Below are 20,038 nucleotides of genomic sequence, written 5' to 3'. Positions count from 1 at the left end.
AGAAATGTATGCCAATCCCTTATCTCAAGGCATCGGATTTAATGTCCCGATTTGGACCTGATGTGGCTGCGAATTTCTACATCCCGCACAACCAAACGAAAGCCACTCAATTTTACCCCATATGATTTTTTCAAGAGGTCCAGTCCCCCAGGAGAATGGCATGTCTCCGCATTCTAACTAAAGTGATTGCATGGGGGGAACAGGATAGGGTCAGTGTTATCCCCTATAGGACTATAAGCTTATTTACCCCCTTAAAATGTCGGCGAGTTAAAATAGTACCTTTCTTTTTATAAGTTGAGCGTTAGTGACTACCACACCATCATTGTATAATTATACATTCAATATCTGATGATTTATTCATACATATATAAGAATCATGGTCTGATCTGGTGATCACACCAATTCTCTTCCGTGGACATTTATATCATGTGTTACGGGACTTTCTGCATGCTGTAGGTCGTGAGGCCAATGTTCTACAGTTGAAGCCTACTTGACACCTATACACATACTGGTTTACATTTTAGATGACTGGTGGACACGTAGACCGACTTGTGAACATGCAAAAAGACTTAATTGTTGATAGAAAGACAGACTGGTAGACTATCAAACAGATCGAGGGACTTGCATTTGTTTATAGACTCGTGGACATGAAGACCGACAAATGGACATTTACACAGACGAGTGTCCATGTAGACATGGACTCAGATTTGTGGATATATGACGAAGTCACAATATTATCTTGCATGCCACGCTAGTGGACACAGATAGTTGTACAAACATATCAATATATAAGCATACTAAGTATACATAGTATTGTTAAAGCCAATCCAAATGAGATATCTGATAGCCAGGCCAATGAGACATTATTTAGGTAGACAGGTTAATAGACAATGAACAAGCTATATTGGAGTCATCAACATATCTATACAGGTACACACAGAACATAAGAACCAGTTGATGCTTGCAAATATTAGAGGTCAAGTTTCAGCTACTGAACCCCATCAAAAGTTCAATGTTTGGTGAAAAACTTAATTAAAAAAAATCTATCGAGACCCCACACACATACACACAAACGCAACCCCATCCCCATTTTTGCAAAACAAAACCGCCATGAAATTTAAACGTGTTCGTGTTTCGAACAAAAATCTCAATAAAACACAAAAACATGCACTTTTAATATGAAATAGAAAATAACAGAGGCATCCATTCAAATTTCATAAAATGCTAGTGTAGTTCCCAGGACGTTACTTCCTATATTTTAGTGGTACGATTGTTCCGCAAAACAGGGTCGCTTTTTCACTACCGGCTGGTTTGAACAGGGTCCTTTTTTCATGTCCTGCTGGTTAGAACAGGGTCACTTTTTAAACAAAGTATTTGTCTAGAACAGGATCGCTTATTTAACTGCCTGTAATCGAGTTAAAACAACAGTTTGGATGCGGGAAACTGACACAAGTATGTTTTTTCTTACATTAATTTGTTTGCTGACAGGGTATATATTTCGGAACTAGTCTAGAACATACATGCATGATTTAGGCCTAGAACAGGGTAAACATTTTCTGAGCGTGTCTGAGAACAGGGTATATTTTTCAATATTTCTGGTTATAACAGGGTATGATTTTGCAAGTGCTGTTGATACAGTTATGACCAAAGGGATAGTCAGTAACCACCCCCCCCCCCCGGACCGGGATGTAGTTCGAGTTATGAGATAAATATGACTTATCATTTTTATTAAATTATAATTTCTAGTCTTAAAACTTTTGCTACTTGTGAAATTCGATGTTTTGTCATACATCTTTATTTTATGTATATATTTAACAACACTATTAATCGTACATATCAGCATTATACCCGATTTCGGAACATATTCATTGCTGATCCGTTTGTCATTCTTAAGTTACTCACGCCACAATGCCTCAGACTTTTTCGATAACTCATCATGAAGAGCGTCAAATTCAAATATATGCATCAACACAATTTCCTAGGTAATGAAAGGGTTTAACCCAGTTATATTTAAAAAATGACCTCACAATTTGATAAAGGACATTTTGTAACCTAGAAGCAATCCTTGAAATGTACTTTTTTCAGTATTTCAGGCCTCTACAATAACTTTATTTTCAACTTGTCCAGTAGGACAAGTACATACCAAAACTTACTTGTCCGAATGAAATTGTAACTTCTCCAAAAAAAATCTTTACAATAACCTTTTTTGCATTTTAAGTTGATTCAAGGAACAAAATGAATTAAAACAATAGAACAGAATTTGATTTATATCTTTTGAAATACTTTACAAAAATATGAGTCGAGAACAACTGAATCTAGTCATGTCACATGAGAATAGTATACCTATTACCTGTTAAAAAGTACCTGACAAAGAACCTGTTTTTAAATTATCGATTGCAAGTAAACATGTCAAATTAATACTTGTTTTTATCTTCTTTTCTTGTTATTTGTTTATGATTACTTTTTCATCAAAGTTGGATTAAATTTATTTTCTGCAGAATAATTTTACTTGTCCCGTCGGACAAGCTTGATATAGCTTTTACTTGTCCGACCTTTTTTTCCTCTGGTACCGGACAATCGAACAAGCGTTATTGTCGAGCCCTGTATTTTGGCTTTGAAAGAAAAGATAGAGTCCCAGGCTTATCATTATCAAACATTTATTATTTACTGAGACTACTATAAGTTATAACCCAGTGTTAATGTTATAGTAGTCTCACATATTTAACAATTTACTCCCAACACTGTAGTAAATACTGTGTACAGTAATCCATTTTGTTCCTTGATCACATGCAGGCATCCAAAAAGATTTGTCTTTCAAAGTAGTATTTGCATGAAGTGTATATCAAACAACTTTTGTAATTGAATTTAGTATAGTACTTGTTTCATTTAAAGGCAAATGATCTTAGAACTAAGCTTTCATAGTGAATTTATGAACCTTGGCTTTCGTTTGTTTAAGCCTATTTACATGATTTACCTGTTTACACTTTAACAGCCTTACTGGAAATTCAATGACTATTTATCAAGGACATGAATGTTTTACATTAGAAGGGTGATGATATACTTTAAAACATTAAAGATGCTTTTCTGATTTTTACACGCATGCCATTTATGTATACAGAGTGGAAAAAAATGATAGTCTGACATGTCACCATACAATATCAAGATATAAATGGAACAAACAATTTGGCTTCTGTATCAACATATCAAAATGAAAAAAATATATAAAATATAAAGTTTATGTAGTCAATCACACTTCAGCGTTACTACCAAAAACTTCTGTGTAACTCTCAACAAGATAGAGTAATACTTTAGCAGTAAACCACTGGACTACCGCATGACCATTGTGGTTCAGAGAACCATTGCAATTCATAGTTAAAAAATGACTTCATACATGTACATGTAGTTTGTATTTTCTTAATTGTTTAGATAAATAAAATCTTATCAATGATCATGATGATATGCGTATTCCATTTCAAAATGATGACATTTACATATAATATAGATGGTAGTAGCTAGTATTCTACTAGTTTTAGTGCAAGTACACATGTTAGACAAATTTGGTTCCCTACAGAATCTGATTGTAATATGAACAATGATCTAGAGTGTGAAGGTCATGGATTTCAAGCTTTGGCTAGTTAAAACCAAAGAGTTGAAAATTTATATTTTTTGGCCATTAATCATGTTAATAGTTTTCTTGTTTGAATAGTGTCATATTTGTCATGTAAAGTTCATGTAGCAGAGTAAAAGCAGGTTTTTTTTTCTTATATAATGTATCATTTGCATGTTATTTTTTTTTAATTCAGGTATGGTGAAGTTATGAGCAAGCTGTTGTAAAGTTTATATGACAGTTACATGTGCAAAAATACAGTATCCATTGAAATGTTTGAAGACTGACCCATTATGGTGTATGTGATGAAATGAGATAATATTTGATATTACTGAAACATGAAATACATGTTATTCCTTTATTCTGACTTATGTAAGAGCCTATTTTACTAGTTTATTAGATAAAAAGCAAATTATATGTAACAGATGTGTTTGAAGTAGTTTAACTCTATTTCGTCTCCAGTGCAAACTGCAAACAAACATAATACCTTTCAAATTATTTGTTTCAATATTAACTGTATGTTTTGTGTGCTTTATTCTTGATTTCAAATAGATATCTTTTGTTTAAACTTAAAGACATTTTATGATTTCAAATAAAAAAAACAAAAACAAAAAAAACCCTGGCATGATAGAAAATAACAGACATATTTTCAAATAAAAAGGAAAAAACAGAGGCATGCATAAGGCAACTGTCTTAATTTTATACCTACATGACTTACTGGTATTTTTTTCCAAATTGTATTTTAAAAATTCGTACTTAATCTTAATATAATTAAGTAGCATTAATATATAAGATTACCTGCAAATCTGTATTACCAAAATTATCATTCATGAAAAAAACTAACATACATGTTTGGCTATATATTTTTTCACATGTATAACCTGCATTATATTTAATATTTAAATTTATGCATTTATTAATTTCAGGTACCAAGAAAAACACTTTAAAGCTAAGAAGATATTGCTTCCAGATTATATCAATGGCTCATTAGGAAAAAAACTTCAACTAAAGTGGTTGAAAATTGGAAATTTTGAAGATTTAAAAAAGTACCTGACATACATGGTGATTTATTCATTCAATTAGGTTTCTACTATCAATAGTTATTTTTCTTACAGAAGTATCAATTATTGTCATATAGGGGAGGTAACTCCACTTTAACGAAATAGTTTTATTTGATACACACATACATTATACATAAGATGAATTATAAACATTTGTTTGTATAAATGATGGGAGATATTTATAATTTTTCTTTGAGTTAACTAGTTTGAATGAATACATGTAAAGTTGATATTATAAATGTGAAATTCAATAGCTTTCAAGATAGAAGAGAAATTGCCTGTAGTTCAACAGCTTTCAATCAATAAGTCAAAATGTGTATGTTAATAAATGATTTTAATGACTTGCTATACACATGTATATATTTAAATGAAATTATAAGTATTAAATTTAGCTACTTTATTTTCAATGACAATTACACGCCTAGTTCAAATTGAAATTATAATATTAACTGGTGATTCTTAATTTCAAATTATTCTGATTATAAATATTTTTGAGGTCAGAAATCTTATATACATGTATTGTTTGTATTCAACAAAATAGTATTTTATGTCATTTGTTAGTTATGACAATATTTATTTTGATGGGCAGTATAACTAATTTTGTGTGTACTTTAATTTGCAATTAATTGGATGGTAGTGTAATTTTTTATAAATGTAACATATTTTTATCCTAGTTTATCTACATAAAATATGAAAGTCAATACCTAATTTATGCTACATGTAATTTGTAAATGGAGATTTAACAATAGGGTAGAATTTTCTGATCTAGGGGAAGTAACTGAAACATTTTTAAGTGCAGATATTTTGGATTTGTTTCTTGAATATCCCTGTCAACAAGTTTTTAAAGTTATAATTACAGTACAATTAAGTAGTTGTTACTGATTTACAATGCTGGGGTGTGGGAAAATGTGTGTCGTGCATTAACGTCATTGGTGACTTTGTATCATTTGTTAGTTCTAAAAACATACTTCAATGAAGTAAATGCATTTGCAAATAAATCTTCTTTGAAAAGTTTTATCTTAATTTAGCTTGATGGTATTGTAATTCATTACGCTACTACACATTTTTATCAACCATTATCTACATAAGATTTCAAATTCAAAACCTCCTTTATGATGAATAAAAGTATCCCATCTAGAAATAAAACATGTTAATATAGCTTTAACAACAGAGTAGAATTGATAAAGGACATACTTGACTCTTCTGATCTAGGAGAAGTAACTCAAACATTTTTAATTCAATGTAAATTACAAATGTATTTAATTTGCAAGGTTTTTAAAGTACAATTATGGAGTTGTATGTGATTTACAATGTGGGGGCGTGGAAATATCTGTGTTGTCCATACTCATAGTATAATCTGATGGGTGACTGTATGTGTCATATGCTAGTTATAACAAAATACATTTCAATGACAGTAAAATTTATTTGCTATGTACTTTTATCTGCTTTAAGTTTGATAGTACAAAATGAATTGTAAGTGATTACTTTGTAACATATTTTATCTGTCTTGTCTACATAAGATATCAAATTAAGAACCTCATTTATGATAAATACAAGTAGCCTAACTCAAAATAATCCATGTAAACATATAGCTTTGATATCAAGGACATTCTGTACTTCTCTAATCTAGGGGAAGTAAGTCCTTTTTTTATAATTGTTTGTTATAACCTTTGTGGTATGGTGAGATTGTTTGAATATTTATGTCATTGTTTTAATATGATTTTTGTTCATATATATCAAATTGTTTTCCCAAAAAGTAAAAATAAGATTTCAATCTACTCACTGAAACAGTCTTATCTTTATTTATCTTCACATTCATTGCTTTTAGCTGACTTTTTTTCTCACAATTTCCAAACATTCTTGATATTTCAAATGAAAAGAAGATCTAAGTATAATAAGCATGTGAATATTTGTATTTGCTTGTTTTTTTCTATTGGCTGAAAGGTCATGTAAAGTTAATATCTGATTTACAGTATTGGTAATTCCATAAAATAAGTTTTTTCACAGGTCTTTCTTTAAAAAAATGTCCCACTGATTACAGTAATTTTTTATTTAATGAAAATTAAACTGGCTATACTGATGAGGTTATTTCTGATTTTTTTCTTTTAATTGTTTTATTGATGAGTACACACAAATTTATCAGAATATTCAACTGTGCCATGTCAACCGAATTTATTTAATTATTAAAGAGAGACAACTCCAAAACTCATGTTCTATATTCTGATTTGTTGATAGAATTAATTTAATGAAGTTCAAATGAAAAGATGTTTTATGTTGTTTCGAATGAATGGCTTACAATGCAGTCGGATCTAGCTGGTATATATTCCAAAATGAAGTTATAACTGTTGTGGCTAGTAATTAAATTAGAACTTTACTTCTGACAAAGAAAAAAAGACACTAGTTGATGTTGATGGCATATTTGTATAAAGAACAGGGCAGATGTGGGGTAAATTTCAGCAAGACAACAACAATCATTCCAAAAAATGCAAGAAAAACATATAAATTACAGGGTATATATTGGAAGAAAACTAAACAAGTACATGTATTTTAATATAGTGCTGCTTTAATTTTATCATTTCATGTTCTTAAGAGTCTGTTAATATGGTTAAGTTTCAAGACAAGTGGCCGGTAAACTACTTTTGTACCTTTGAATAACAATATGTTTGCAAGTACAAAACATAATGTGGATTCCAACAGAATATTAAGCAGGCAAAGTAACTCGCCTGCTTCATTGAAAAAGTATATACATTTTATGGATTCAAACCCATAGTATCTATATTGTATACATTATACATAGAATCTTAAGCAAATCAAACACAAATAGATCAAAAAGTTTAATCCCGATTTAAAAGAAAAGCTGCTTTAATATTTAAATTCAGTATTTTTTCTTGAATCCTACTTTTATTCAAATTTAATTTCAGATAATATTAAAAAAAAGAAGATGTGGTATGATTGCCAATGAGACAACTCTCCACAAGAGACCAAATGACACAGAATTTAACTACTTTAGGTCACCGTACGGCCTTCAAAAATGAGCAAAGTCCAAGTTGTTGTTAAACTAAACATTTATTCCTAAAGAAAGACTTAAATGTTGGATAAAGTGAAGATTAAATGCAGCTAAACTTGTAATATAGCAATTTAATATTTGCTTAAATTCATTTATTTTGTAAATATGAATTAAAATAAACTTGCTTAAATTCAGACTTAAATGTCTAGTAAAATGAAGATTATTCAAAATTAAACTTTTAAAATATCTATATAATGTTTGATTAAATTTTCTTAAATGTCTAGTAAAATGAAGATTATTTAAAATTAAACTTTCAAAATATCTATATAATGTTTGATTAAATTTTCTTAAATGTCTAGTATAGTAAAGATTAAATTAAAATAAACTTTGAAAATATGTATTTATATTTGCTTAATTGCACATAAATTTTAAGTAAAATGAAGATTAAATTGAACTATTCTTGCTTAAATTAAGAATTTATGCAAATATAACTTCATTTAAACTTACTTATACATTAAATTTAAGCTACCATAAAGGTTGATTTAAACCACAATTAAATGTAGGAATTTAATTAATAGCTTAAATTCAAATTAAACCACAATTAAATGCGAAATTTAAATGAAAAATAAACTTAAAGTATACATTTAAAATGAGAATTTAACTGTAGCTTATCAAGGGTATAATTACAAATTAAATATAAAGTTTCATGCAGTGATCCTGACATAAAAATATAACTGATTTACTATGGCACTATAAGATTTACATTATAAATTGTAAATATGGTCAGTTTTGGTTGATGCAGACAAATAATTTTGTTATTCCAGTCAATCTAATGTATGAAGACACTAAAATTAGTTTACGATTCAATATTTTGAATAAAAAGAAGACATGTTAGCACTCTTAATTGATGCGAATAAAACTTTGTAGTCATTGTGTTCCAAAATTGGCATCATTTGTATAATACAATCAATCCTGACATAAAAAATATTACTTTTTTACTATGTGACTATAAGATATACATTATAAAGTTCAAATATAGACAGTTTTGGTTGATACTGACAAATAATTTTGTCATACGAGTCAGTTTGAGGCAAGAAAACTACTGAAATTTGTTTACAATTCAATATTTTGAATAAAAAGAGGACAGGCTGGCACTCTAAATTGATGCGAACAAAATTTTGTAGTCATTGTGGTCATATATTGCTGTCATTTGTACTATACAGTCCATCCAGAAATTAAAAAAATATAACTGATTTAATATGGGACTACATGTATAAGATTTACATTATAAAGTGTAAATATGGTCAGTTTTGGTTGATGCGGACAAATAATTTTGTTATACGAGTCAGCCTGAAGCATGAAAACTACTGAATTTTTTTTGCAATTCAATACATGTATTTTGAATAAAAAGAGGACATGCTGGCACTCTTAATTGATGCGAACGAAATTTTGTAATCATTGTGTTCCAAAATTGCCATCCTCTGTATAATACAATCCATCCTGACATAAAAACAAAACTTTTTACTATGCGACTATAAGATATACATTATGAAGTGCAAATATGATCAGTTTTGGTTGATGCTGAGAAATAATTTTGTTATATGAGTCAGTCACAGGTATGAAAACACCGAAATTTGTTTACAATTCAATATTTTGAATAAAAAGAGGACATGCTGGCACTCTTAAGGATGTACACCTCTGAGGAGCCAAAAATTACTAGAATTAAACTTTTGTTCTTTACCTGATTTTTGGGATTATATGACTGTAAAAAAAAAATTGGTGAAGAAAAAATCAAATGGTGGTGCACATCCTTTTTTGCTACGGCCCTTCAAAAGTACCCAATTTTGATGATTTTCCCATTTTTCATCAGTTTTTGCCTATTTTTGGGCTATTATCGTGAAAAAAATCACAGTTCTACAATTACACTTTTTTTCATACTTTCAATAACAATGAAGTGGACCAATCTATATAAATTTAACTTAAAAAACTATAGGTAGGTGTTAATATAAGAAAGTTTTATCATATTTTGATGCTTTTTCGTATCAAATTTACCATGCTGTCAATTTTGTAAATTTATGATTTTTCTCTGTTTTGAGAACAAAATACTTTTGTTAAGGATTCATTATTTCAACTTCTTTGTTATAAATGATTGAAAAATACATATCTTAGAAATTTGAAAAGAAAAAAGTGATATGGGATGTACCTGTTTCTGGTAAAAACATTTCTTGTACCCCTCACCCATTTTCTCAAAAAATTGGCTAAAAAGACTGACTTGATTGGTAATAAAATTTGAAAAATTTATTACTCAGAAACTACTTATTGTAAAAACACAATTTTTTCACTGAGTTCAGTTTGATTATGATATTTATTAAATTCATTGCTATTTTCCACTTTTATCACATGTTTTGGAAATAATTCCAGAACGAGATTTCAACGAGACTGAAACGTCAGAAGAATACATTCTTAATTGATGGGAAAAAAAATTTGTAATCATTGTGTTCCAAAATAGCCATCCTTTGTATAATTCAATCCATCCTTCATAAAAATATTACTTTTTTACTATGCGACTATAAGATTTACATTATAAAGTTCAAATATGGTCAGTTTTGGTTGATGCTGAGAAATAATTTTGTTATATGAGTCAGTCACAGGTATGAAAACACTGAAATTTGTTTACGATTCAATATTTTGAATAAAAAGAGGACATGCTGGCACTCTAAATTGATGCGAACAAAGTTTTGTAGTCATTGTGGTCATATATTGCTGTCATTTGTATTATGCAGTCCATCCGGAAATTAAAAAAATATAAATGATTTAATATGGGAATACATGTATAAGATTTACATTATAAAGTGTAAATATGGTCAGTTTTGGTTGATGCGGACAAATAATTTTGTTATACGAGTTAGTCTGAGACATGAAAAATACAGAAATTTGTTTACGATTTAATATTTTGAATAAAAAGAAGACATGCTGGCACTCTTAATTGATGCTAACAAAATTTTGTAGTCATTGTGGTCATATATTGCTGACATATGTATTATACAGTCCATCCTGACATAAAAATATAACTAATTTACTATGAGACTTTAAGATTTACATTATAAATGTAAATATGGTCAGTTTTGGTCGATGCAGACAAATAATTTTGTTATTCTAGTCAGTCTGAGGCATGAAAATTACTGAAATTTATTTGCGTTTCAATACATGTATTTGCAATAAAAAGAGGATATGCTGGCACTCTTAATTGATGGGAACGAAATTTTGTAATCATTGTGTTCCAAAACTGCCATCCTTTGTATAATACAATCCATCCTTCATAAAAATATTACTTTTGTACTATGCGACTATAAGATTTACATTATAAAGTTCAAATATGGTCAGTTTTGGTTGATGCTGAGAAATAATTTTGTTATATGAGTCAGTCACAGGTATGAAAACACTGAAATTTGTTTATGATTCAATATTTTGAATAAAAAGAGGACATGCTGGCACTCTTAATTGATGCGAACAAAGTTTTGTAGTCATTGTGGTCATATATTGCTGACATTTGTATTATACAGTCCATCCTGACATAAAAATATAACTAATTTACTATGAGACTTTAAGATTAACATAATAAATGTAAATATGGTCAGTTTTCGTTGATGCAGACAAATAATTTTGTTATTTGAGTCAGTCTGAGGTATGAAAACACTGAAATTTGTTTGTCATTCAATATTTTGAATAAAACGAGGACATGCTGGCACTCTTAGATTTACATTATAAAGTGGAAATATGGTCAGTTTTGGAATGTTGCGGAGAAATAATTTTGTTATACCAGTCTGTCCGATGCATGAAAACTACTGAAATTTGTTAACAATTCAATATTTTCAATAAAAAGATGTCATGCTGGCACTCTTAATTGATGCGAACAAAATATTGTGGTCATTGTGGTCATAAATTGCTGTCATTTGTATTATACAGTCCATTCTGACATAAAAATATAACTGATGGCACTCTAAATTGATGCGAATAAAATTTTTCAGTCATTGTGTTCCAAAATTGGCATCAATTGTATAATACAATCCATCCTGATATAAAAATATTACTTTTTTACTATGCAACTTATGGATTTACATAATATATTGCTGTCATTTGTATTATACAGTTCATTCTGAAATAAAAAAATATAACTAATTTAATATGGGACTACATGTATAAGATCTACATTATAAAGTGTAAATATGGCCAGTTTTGATTGATGTGGACAAATAATTTTGTTATACGAGTTAGTCTGAGGCATGATAACTACTGAAATTTGTTTACGATTCAATATTTTGAATAAAAAAAGGACATGCTGGCACTCTTTATTGATGGGAACAAAAGTTTGTAATCATTGTGTTCAAAAATTGCCATCATTTGTATAATACAATCCATCCTGACATAAAAATATTACTTTTGTACTATGCGACTATAAGATTTACATTATAAAGTGCAAATATGGTAGGTTTTGGTTGATGTGGAGAAATGATTTTGTTATATGAGTCAGTCCAAGGCATGTAAACTACTGAAATTTGTTAACAATTCAATAGTTTGATTAAAAGAGGACATGCTGGCACTCTAAATTGATGCAAATAAAATTTTGAAGTCATTGTGGTCATAAATTGCTGTCATTTGTATTATACTGTCCATCCTGACATAAAAATATAACTGATTAACTTTGCTACTATATAGATTTTCATTATAAAGTGTAAATATTGTCAGTTTTGGTTGATGCGGACAAATAATTTTGTTATTTGAGTCAGTCTGAGGTACGAAAACACTGAAATTTATTTACGATTCAATATTTTGAATAAAAAGAGTACATGCTGGCACTCTAAATTGATGCGAACAAAATTTTGTAGTCATTGTAGTTATATATTGCTGTCATTTGTATTATACAGTCCATTCTGACATAAAAATTTAACTGATTTACAATGGGACTATAAGATTTACATTATAAAGTGTAAATGTGGTCAGTTTTGGTTGATGCAGAAAAATTATTTTGCTATTCTAGTCAGTCCGAGGTATGAAAACACTGAAATTTGTTTACGATTCAATATTTTGAATAAAAAGAGGACATGCTGGCATTCTAAATTGATGCAAACATAATTTTGTAGTCATTGTGGTCATATATTGCTGTCATTTTTATTATACAGTCCATCCTGAAATACAAAAATATAACGGATTTAGTATGGGACTACATGTATAAGATTTACATTATAAAGTGTAAATATGGTCAGTATTGGTTGATGTGGACAAATAATTTTGTTACACGAGTTAGTCTGAGGCATGAAAAGTACTGAAATTTGTTTACGATTTTATATTTTGCATAAAAAGAGGACATTCTGGCACTCAAAATTGATGTGAATAAAATTTTGTAGTCATTGTGTTCTAAAATTGGCATCATTTGTTAAATACAATCCATCCTGACATAAAAATATTAGTAAATTACTATGCAACTATAGGATTTACATTATATATTGCTGTCATTTGTATAATACAGTCCATCGTGAAATAAAAAAATATAACTGATTCAATATGGGACTACATGTATAAGATTTACATTATAAAGTGTAAATATGGTCAGTTTCGGTTGATGCGTACAAACAATTTTGTTATTAGTCAGTCTGAGGTATGAAACACCAAAATATTTTTACGATTCATATTTAAATAAAAAGAGGACATTCTGGCACTCTTTTTATTGATGGGAACAAAATTTTGTACTCATTGTGATCCAAAATTGCCATCATTTGTATAATACAATCCATCCTGACATAAAAAAAAAAAAAACTTTTTTACTATGCGACTATAAGATTTACAAAATAAAGGGCAAATATTGTAAGTTTTGGTTGATGCGGACAAATAATTTTGTTATACGAGTCAGTCTGAGGCATGAAAACTAATGAAATTTGTTAACGATTCAATACATGTATTTTGAATAAAAAGAGGACATGCTGGCACTCTTAATTGATGCAAACAAAATTTTGTAGTGATTGTGGTTATATATTGCTGTCATTTGTATTGTACAGTCCATTCTGACATAAAAATATAACTGATTTACAATGGGACTATAAGATTTACATTAAAAAGTGTAAATATGGTCAGTTTTGGTTGATGCAGACACAATGGGACTATAAGATTTACATTAAAAAGTGTAAATATGGTCAGTTTTGGTTGATGCAGACAAATAATTTTGTTATTCTAAACAGTCTGAGGTATGAAAACACTGAAATTTGTTTACGATTCAATATTTTGAATAAAAAAGAGGACATGCTGGCACTCTAAATTGATGCAAACAAAACTTTGTAGTCATTGTGGTCATATATTTCTGTCATTTGTATTATACAGTCGATCCTGAAATAAAAAAATATAACTGATTTAGTATGGGATTACATGTATAAGATTTACATTATAAAGTGTAAATATGGTCAGTATTGGTTGATGTGGACAAATAATTTTGTTACACGAGTTAATCTGAGGCATGCAAAGTACTGAAATTTATTTACGATTTAATATTTTGCATAAAAAGAGGACATTCTGGCACTCTAAATTGATGTGAATAAAATTTTGTAGTCATTGTGTTCTAAAATACGCATCATTTGTTAAATACAATCCATCCTGACATAAAAATATTAGTAAATTACTATGCAACTATAGGATTTACATTATATATTGCTGTCATTTGTATAATACAGTCCATCCTGAAATAAAAAAATATAACTGATTCAATATGGGACTACATGTATAAGATTTACATTATAAAGTGTAAATATGGTCAGTTTCGGTTGATGCGTACAAATAATTTTGTTATTAGTCAGTCTGAGGTATGAAACACCAAAATATTTTTACGATTCATATTTAAATAAAAAGAGGACATTCTGGCACTCTTTTTATTGATGGGAACAAAATGTTGTAGTCATTGTGATCCAAAATTGCCATCATTTGTATAATACAATGCATCCTGACATAAAAAAAAAATACTTTTTTACTATGCGACTATAAGATTTACAAAATAAAGGGCAAATATTGTCAGTTTTGGTTGATGCGGACAAATAATTTTGTTATACGAGTCAGTCTGAGGCATGAAAACTAATGAAATTTGTTAACGATTCAATACATGTATTTTGAATAAAAAGAGGACATGCTGGCACTCTTAATTGATCAGACAATATTTGTAGTCATTTTGGTTATATATTGCTGTTATTTGTATTATACAGTCCATTCTGACATAAAAAATATAACTGACTTTCAATGGGACTATAAGATTTACATTAGAAAGTGCAAATATGGTCAGTTTTGGTTGATGAAGACAAATAATTTTGTTATTCTAGTCAGTCTGAGGTATGAAAACACTGAAATTTGTTTAAGATTCAATATTTTGAATAAAAAGAGGACACATGTTAGACAAATTTGTGTCATTTGGCTGACCAACCGTTCCCTACAGAATCTGATTGTAGTATGAACAATGATCTAGATTGTGAAGGTCTTGGATTTCAAGCTTTGGCTAGTTAAAACCAAAGAGTTGAAAATATATATGTAATGGCTATTAATCATGTTAATAGTTTTCTTGTTTGAATAGTGTCATATTTGTCATGTAAAGTTCATGTAGCAGAGTAAAAGCATGTGTTTTTTCTTATATAATGTATCATTTGCATGTTATTTTTTTTAAATTCAGGTATGGTGAAGTTATGAGCAAGCTGTTGTAAAGTTTATATGACAGTTTCATGTGCAAAAATACAGTATCCATTGAAATGTTTGAAGACTGACCCATTATGGTGTATGTGATGAAATGAGATAATATTTGATATTACTGAAACATGAAATACATGTTATTCCTTTATTCTGACTTATGTAAGAGCCTATTTTACTAGTTTATTAGATAAAAAGCAAATTATATGTAAAAAATGTGTTTGAAGTAGTTTAACTCTATTTCGTCTCCATTGCAAACTGCAATCAAACATAATACTTCCATACATGTAAGCATGTTGTTGCAATATTGCCATTTTAATTTATCCTTCAAAATATTTTTTCAATATAAACTGTATGTTTTGTGTACTTTATTCTTGATTTCAAATAGATATCTTTTGTTTAAACTTAAAGACATTTTATGATTTCAAATAAAAAAACAAAAACAAAAAAAAACCCCTGGCATGATAGAAAAAAACAGACATATTTTCAAATAAAAAAGAAAAAACAGAGGCATGCATAAGGTAACTGTCTTAATTTTATACCTACATGACTTACTGGTATTTTTTCCAAATTGTATTTTACAAATTCGTACTTAATCTTAATATGATAAAGTAGCATTAATATATAAGATTACCTGCAAATCTGTATAACCAAAATTATCATTCATGAAAAAAACTAACATACATGTTTGGCTATTTATTTTTTCACATGTATAACCTGCATTATATTTAATATTTAAATTTATGCATTTATTATTTTCAGGCACCAAGAAAAACACTTTGAAGCTAAGAAGATATTGTTTCCAGATTATATCAATGGCTCATTAGGAAAAAAATTCAACTAAAGTGGTTGAAAATTGGAAATTTTGAAGATTTAAAAATGTACCTGACATACATGGTGATTTATTCATTCAATTAGGTTTCTACTATCAATAATTATTTTTCTAACACAAGTATCAATTATTGTCATATAGGGGAGGTAACTCCACTTTAACGAAATAGTTTTATTTGATACACACATACATTATACATAAGATGAATTATAAACATTTTTTTGTATAAATGATGGGAGATATTTATAATTTTTCTTTGAGTTAACTTGTTTGAATGAATACATGTAAAGTTGATATTATAAATGTGAAATTCAATAGCTTTCAAGATAGAAGAGAAATTGCCTGTAGTTCAACAGCTTTCAATCAATAAGTCAAAATGTGTATGTTAATAAATGATTTTAATGACTTGCTATACACATGTATATATTTAAATGAAATTATAAGTATTAAATTTATGAACTTTATTTTCAATGACAATTACACGCCTAGTTCAAATTGAAATTATAATATTAACTGGTGATTCTTAATTTCAAATTATTCTGATTATAAATATTTTTGAGGTCAGAAATCTTATATACATGTATTGTTTGTATTCAACAAAATAGTATTTTATGTCATTTGTTAGTTATGACAATATTTATTTTGATGGGCAGTATAACTAATTTTGTGTGTACTTTAATTTGCAATTAATTGGATGGTAGTGTAATTTTTTATAAATGTAACATATTTTTATCCTAGTTTATCTACATAAAATATGAAAGTCAATACCTAATTTATGCTACATGTAATTTGTAAATGGAGATTTAACAATAGGGTAGAATTTTCTGATCTAGGGGAAGTAACTGAAACATTTTTAAGTGCAGATATTTTGGATTTGTTTCTTGAATATCCCTGTCAACAAGTTTTTAAAGTTATAATTACAGTACAATTAAGTAGTTGTTACTGATTTACAATGCTGGGGTGTGGGAAAATGTGTGTCGTGCATTAACGTCATTGGTGACTTTGTATCATTTGTTAGTTCTAAAAACATACTTCAATGAAGTAAATGCATTTGCAAATAAATCTTCTTTGAAAAGTTTTATCTTAATTTAGCTTGATGGTATTGTAATTCATTACGCTACTACACATTTTTATCAACCATTATCTACATAAGATTTCAAATTCAAAACCTCCTTTATGATGAATAAAAGTATCCCATCTAGAAATAAAACATGTTAATATAGCTTTAACAACAGAGTAGAATTGATAAAGGACATACTTGACTCTTCTGATCTAGGAGAAGTAACTCAAACATTTTTAATTCAATGTAAATTACAAATGTATTTAATTTGCAAGGTTTTTAAAGTACAATTATGGAGTTGTATGTGATTTACAATGTGGGGGCGTGGAAATATCTGTGTTGTCCATACTCATAGTATAATCTAATGGGTGACTGTATGTGTCATATGCTAGTTATAACAAAATATATTTCAATGACAGTAAAATTTATTTGCTATGTACTTTTATCTGCTTTAAGTTTGATAGTACAAAATGAATTGTAAGTGATTACTTTGTAACATATTTTATCTGTCTTGTCTACATAAGATATCAAATTAAGAACCTCATTTATGATAAATACAAGTAGCCTAACTCAAAATAATCCATGTAAACATATAGCTTTGATATCAAGGACATTCTGTACTTCTCTAATCTAGGGGAAGTAACTCCTTTTTTTATAATTGTTTGTTATAACCTTTGTGGTATGGTGAGATTGTTTGAATATTTATGTCATTGTTTTAATATGATTTTTGTTCATATATATCAAATTGTTTTCCCAAAAAGTAAAAATAAGATTTCAATCTACTCACTGAAACAGTCTTATCTTTATTTATCTTCACATTCATTGCTTTTAGCTGACTTTTTTTCTCACAATTTCCAAACATTCTTGATATTTCAAATGAAAAGAAGATCTAAGTATAATAAGCATGTGAATATTTGTATTTGCTTGTTTTTTTCTATTGGCTGAAAGGTCATGTAAAGTTAATATCTGATTTACAGTATTGGTAATTCCATAAAATAAGTTTTTTCACAGGTCTTTCTTTAAAAAAATGTCCCACTGATTACAGTAATTTTTTATTTAATGAAAATTAAACTGGCTATACTGATGAGGTTATTTCTGATTTTTTTCTTTTAATTGTGTTATTGATGAGTACACACAAATTTATCAGAATATTCAACTGTGCCATGTCAACCGAATTTATTTAATTATTAAAGAGAGACAACTCCAAAACTCATGTTCTATATTCTGATTTGTTGATAGAATTAATTTAATGAAGTTCAAATGAAAAGATGTTTTATGTTGTTTCGGATGAATGGCTTACAATGCAGTCAGATCTAGCTGGTATATATTCCAAAATGAAGTTATAACTGTTGTGGCTAGTAATTAAATTAGAACTTTACTTCTGACAAAGAAAAAAAGACACTAGTTGATGTTGATGGCATATTTGTATAAAGAACAGGGCAGATGTGGGGTAAATTTCAGCAAGACAACAACAATCATTCCAAAAAATGCAAGAAAAACATATAAATTACAGGGTATATATTGGAAGAAAACTAAACAAGTACATGTATTTTAATATAGTACTGCTTTAATTTTATCATTTCATGTTCTTAAGAGTCTGTTAATATGATTAAGTTTCAAGACAAGTGGCCGGTAAACTACTTTTGTACCTTTGAATAACAATATGTTTGCAAGTACAAAACATAATGTGGATTCCAACAGAATATTAAGCAGGCAAAGTAACTCGCCTGCTTCATTGAAAAAGTATATACATTTTATGGATTCAAACCCATAGTATCTATATTGTATACATTATACATAGAATCTTAAGCAAATCAAACACAAATAGATCAAAAAGTTTAATCCCGATTTAAAAGAAAAGCTGCTTTAATATTTAAATTCAGTATTTTTTCTTGAATCCTACTTTTATTCAAATTTAATTTCAGATAATATTAAAAAAAAGAAGATGTGGTATGATTGCCAATGAGACAACTCTCCACAAGAGACCAAATGACACAGAATTTAACTACTTTAGGTCACCGTACGGCCTTCAAAAATGAGCAAAGTCCAAGTTGTTGTTAAACTAAACATTTATTCCTAAAGAAAGACTTAAATGTTGGATAAAGTGAAGATTAAATGCAGCTAAACTTGTAATATAGCAATTTAATATTTGCTTAAATTCATTTATTTTGTAAATATGAATTAAAATAAACTTGCTTAAATTCAGACTTAAATGTCTAGTAAAATGAAGATTATTCAAAATTAAACTTTTAAAATATCTATATAATGTTTGATTAAATTTTCTTAAATGTCTAGTAAAATAAAGATTATTTAAAATTAAACTTTCAAAATATCTATATAATGTTTGATTAAATTTTCTTAAATGTCTAGTATAGTAAAGATTAAATTAAAATAAACTTTGAAAATATGTATTTATATTTGCTTAATTGCACATAAATTTTAAGTAAAATGAAGATTAAATTGAACTATTCTTGCTTAAATTAAGAATTTATGCAAATATAACTTCATTTAAACTTACTTATACATTAAATTTAAGCTACCATAAAGGTTGATTTAAACCACAATTAAATGTAGGAATTTAATTAATAGCTTAAATTCAAATTAAACCACAATTAAATGCGAAATTTAAATGAAAAATAAACTTAAAGTATACATTTAAAATGAGAATTTAACTGTAGCTTATCAAGGGTATAATTACAAATTAAATATATAGTTTCATGCAGTGATCCTGACATAAAAATATAACTGATTTACTATG

The 20,038-nt window shown here is 28.3% G+C and overlaps 1 long non-coding RNA gene across 1 annotated transcript in view; it reads left to right on the top strand.

Moving 5' to 3' along the window:
* Window positions 1-1,912: 1,912 nt before the first annotated feature.
* LOC127732347 (uncharacterized) overlaps window positions 1,913-20,038 on the top strand; it is a 34,670-nt gene continuing 16,544 nt past the window's right edge. Inside the window, exons 1-2 of the long non-coding RNA XR_007996204.1 lie at window positions 1,913-1,982; window positions 3,804-3,979. This is a non-coding gene — a long non-coding RNA (uncharacterized LOC127732347). The remainder of the gene's footprint in view (window positions 1,983-3,803; window positions 3,980-20,038) is intronic.

The sequence above is a fragment of the Mytilus californianus genome, unplaced genomic scaffold (assembly GCF_021869535.1).
Source record: "Mytilus californianus isolate M0D057914Y unplaced genomic scaffold, xbMytCali1.0.p SCAF_23, whole genome shotgun sequence".
Taxonomy (NCBI): domain Eukaryota; kingdom Metazoa; phylum Mollusca; class Bivalvia; order Mytilida; family Mytilidae; genus Mytilus; species Mytilus californianus.
The sequence above is the reverse complement of the archived record's forward strand: the minus strand, read 5'-3'. Positions and strand labels throughout refer to the sequence as shown.